This window comes from Trachemys scripta, chromosome 10 (genome assembly GCF_013100865.1).
Source record: "Trachemys scripta elegans isolate TJP31775 chromosome 10, CAS_Tse_1.0, whole genome shotgun sequence".
NCBI classification, from domain to species: Eukaryota; Metazoa; Chordata; order Testudines; family Emydidae; genus Trachemys; species Trachemys scripta.
This window is the reverse complement of record NC_048307.1, coordinates 82,099,640-82,104,047: the sequence shown is the minus strand read 5'-3', so window position 1 is coordinate 82,104,047 and position 4,408 is coordinate 82,099,640.

Sequence of the window (4,408 nt, the reverse complement as noted above, 5' to 3'; positions counted from 1 at the left end):
ACCAGCATAAATGAGAAACAGTTAACAGAAAAGAGGGCTTTTCTCTTGGCCAGAGGCTGACACACTATTACGTAAGGCATGCCAAACAGCATTCAAACACTGGAGTCAGGGTATATTCCTTACTCCTGGTTTGACATGGTATAAAGAAAGCACTCACACTCCAAACAAAGCCCAGCACAGTGCTCATGTCGCAAAGAAAAAAATGAATGTTAACCTCCACAGCTGAACATCCATTAGGTGAAGGCATAGGTACCCAAACACCATCAGAATACATTGCATTTATAAACCACGTGCTCACAAGTGTTACCAGATTTGCCTATTACCTTGGGGTACGCTCATTTATTAGGGTTACTCTTTGGGGGAGAGGGGTTCTGTAATTCTATCAATGTACTGCTTGTTATTGTGTTCTCATACGGAGCTCTACTCCTCGCTTCTGCAAGTTCCCTCCCAGTGGAGCTATCCTGCAGGACCTAGGTTTCCCAGGGCTGGGTTCTTCCAGCTCCAGAATCAGGCAAACTCACACACACAGACACCGCATGTCCGAGACCGGATTAATTGGCACTCCCAACCTGACCCCTTATATGTGCCTGGGTCAGCAGGGTGGGTCGAGCAGCACTTTCAAGCTGCCACCCTCATATGTCCCAGGTTCAACACATCCCTATCCCCACTTTCATGTTACAATTGTTCTGGTAGTAACGCACTTGATGAGCAAACCCCATGGGATTTTTGGGCGCTGCAGGGATCTTTTGCTTAGGTACGAGAAGCATCGCTGCAGAGAGAGCGCGAGGGAGGCAACCGGCTTAACCATGAAAGTTATTTATTGCCAGGTAATAACCATACATGGGGAGCCAAACAAATAAAACAGTTATATTAAAACTAACTTAAATTTGATTACAGTGACAATACTAAGGCATAACATCAAAATTCAGCTTCTGTTTACAAAGCTAGATCTTCCTGTTGTCTGAAATGCATTAACAGTTGTGAAAGTGTGCTCGCTTTCAGGTTTGGGCCCTTGTTCCGTGCTGGGAGAAACTGTCAAAAATTAAACGCTGTGCTCTGCTTTTCAAAACTTATGAAATTCTTGTAATAAGAGGAAGTGTGTGTGTGTGTGGGGGGGGGGGGACTCAAGGAATTTCATTTGTTTCTCACTGAATTTTTATGTAATCACACTTACATAGCAGTTAATTTTTTTTTGTTGATTTTAAACATTTGAAACAACTATTGAAATGTACAGAAAGGAAGTTTGTACTTTCTTATATGATTTTATCATCTGGAAGTAAAAACCTAGTTTTTACAAAGCAATTTTCATCATAGCTTTTGTCAAAGTGCTTGGTAAAAGAAAATATATTTGTATTCTTTCAAAAAAATATTTATATGGTACAGCTCTAATTAAGGTTCTAAAATATTTTATTTCCATGAGCAACTCTGCTTTAGAGAGGCTTATAACTTAGCGATCAAAATTCATTGCAGAACAAAACTTGGCACAAAGTCCCAGACTAAGAGACAGTTTTGTTCACAATGTCTGAAGGGGGTATTTGGCCACTTTTAAAATAAAATTCAATTCATGTATCCTTCTTCATCCAATAAACCTAAACTTCTTTACAAACATTAACTTTTTTAAAAAAATGTACATAACTTTAGTCATTGTAGAAACTGCCATAAAGGTAAATAAAATGACTCTTCCAAGGTCAGATCAAGTCATAAAACAGAAGAAAAAAAAAATCAGGAGTAGAGGCTCTTAGTCTTGTGATATAATCATTACATAAACTCTAGAAAGAGGGAAAAAATAGTTCTGACCACTTCAAGGCAATTTTATTAACTATGAATTTGTTTTGTTTCTTTTAAAGTTATGCTTTAAACATGTGGCCTTCCCCAGGTCTTTTTCAGGTCAATCTAGTTAAATGCATATTATTTCAGAGCCTACGAAGCTCAGGAATAAAAACAACCCTCCTGAGCTTTGATGAAAGACTAGTCCCCTCCTAACTGGGTCTTGCTGCAATTTTGCTTCAGTCAGGAGAGCCAAGCAACTCATTTAGGAGGTGCATTGATAATCTCTAAAAGTCATTATGTGGTGGTTATTACAGACCATCCTTGCCCTGGAGCTCAGCACACTTTTGCTTTGATCAACACAAAATCATCTCCAAGCTACGAAAATTGAGGCTGAAACAGCCTTCAGCCAGGCAACAGATGGCAACACCACTAGATCCATTTTTGGTGGTGCTGAACATTTAAAACTAGTCCATGGGAATAGGGCTTCTTCCTACCCGGGGGGGAAAGAGATAAAATAAGAGTATACTGAAGCTTTAAGTCTCAATGAATGGTAAAAGGTGCTTAACCAATAGGCAAGTTGGAATCTCACCAGGTGATTGAGGCATGAAGTGCCAGATTGAGTGTTGCACACTGATCCAAGTGAAAATGGCCCCTGTCCCTGATAAGTCCATCTAGGGTTACCAGACAGCAAATGTGAAAAATCGGGACAGGGGGTGGAAGGTAATAGGAGTCTATATAAGAAAAAGACCCAAAAATCGGGACTGTCCCTATAAAATTGGGACATCTGGTCACCCTAAGTCCAGTCATACACAGAGGCAAGTGAGTGTGGGGTTTCACGAGCTAAATACCAGTGCAGCCAGTATTTGACGCAGACAGTTAGCCTTGCCAACACATATTTGGGACCTCATTTCAGAAATGTGCCTGGCAAAAGGTAAAGAAATACCTTATTGGCACCCTAGGACCTCCTCCACCTCTTCATCTGACAACAGGACATACTACAATCAACAAAGCATTTTGAAATAAGACTGCAAGGTCTTCCTTGTGACAATCCTTCATTTGTAAGACTAGACTACAGAAGTGTCTCCACAGTGACCCAGAGCCGTCTAAAGAGACCACTGCCCATTTTGGGATTTGTTTGATTTACAAACAACAGGTTCTTCCCCTATGTGTTTTTTCAGTGTTTGACACCTCAGTCACGAAATGCTGCCTTCAGAACTAGCAGCTTCTGTGGCTTGCACAGACAAGAGTCCCATCCAGGTAGATGTATGTGGGAGCCACGTATCTTAACTATAGTACCTTTGTGTTTAGCAGGTGCCCCTGCCTTGGCTCAGTGTATGCGGTGGTATGGAGAAAGCTGGGGCAGCAGGGATGAGAGAGAAATGAGAGGATACAGTAAGAGGCATCTTGGGCAGCATGAGGATGGGCTGGGGCAGTCTATCTAAAGCTGATGCAGCAGGCACATGCACCCCCTCCGGCTAGGGGAACCACAGAAAAAGGCCCTTCTACGTCTCTCACAGCACCAAGACTGTGCTCCTCTGCACAGCTCCCCACCAAGCTAGGGGGAGAGAGAGCTGAGCCTGACCATGCCAGGGCTGCAGCCCATACATCCAGTGAGTAATGTCTGTCTTCTCCCCCGCCAATGCACCATTCCCTGCTGGCCTCCATATCCAACCCCCCTCTGATAGGGCTTGGCCTCCAACTGCCACCCTTTCTCCCCTCATTCTCCCTCCTGCACCACACCCCACCCTCATCTCCCTCCAGCTCTGGGTATCCTTCCACACCCCCTGAGCCACACCTCCCCCGACCCTCAGTCCCCCTCCACACACGCCAAGCCACAGCCCCCCATACCAATACAGCTCCCAACCCTCAGTCCCCCTCCACACACCCCAAGCCACAGCCCCCATACCCCTACAGCTCCCCCAACCCTGTCACCCCATACCCCAAGCCACACACCCCCACCCTCAGTCCCCTTCCACACACTGAGCCACAGCCCCCCATATCCCTACAGCTCCCCCACCACACACCCCAAGCCACACCCCCATACCCCTACAGCTCCCCCCAACCCTCAGTCCCCCTCCACACACCCCGAGCCACAGCCCCCCATACCCCTACAGCTCCCCCAACCCTCAGTCCCCCTCCACACACCCCTGACCTCACCCACACACACCCTACAGCCCCCCCGAACTGTTCCCACACACGCCCTAACCGCAGAACCCACAGCCCCCCTACCATTCCCCCTACGCAGAGCCCCCCAACCCCTACCCCAAACCCTGTCCCCCTCCACACACCCCCTAACCGCAGAACCCACCGCTCCCCCCTCAGTCCCACGTGCCTCCTGACCCCAGAACATCCCCCCCCGCCCTCGGCCCCGCGCGCCGTTGTTCCTCAGCCGCCCGCCCCTTCCAAGCGCCTCCTCACCCCGTCGCGCCCACTCCCCCCCCAACCCCCTCCCCCCGGCGGCCCGCGCGCCATTTCTCTCACCACCACCCGCCGCGCCTCAGGGCCGCGCGCCGCGCCCCTCCCCCTCTAGCCCCGCTCCGCGCCCCACGGCCCCCACAGCACCTCCCCCAGGCCCGGGGGGGGGGGAGCGCTGGGCACCACGTCCCCACCATGGAGCCGCCGCCGCTCCTTCCCCATC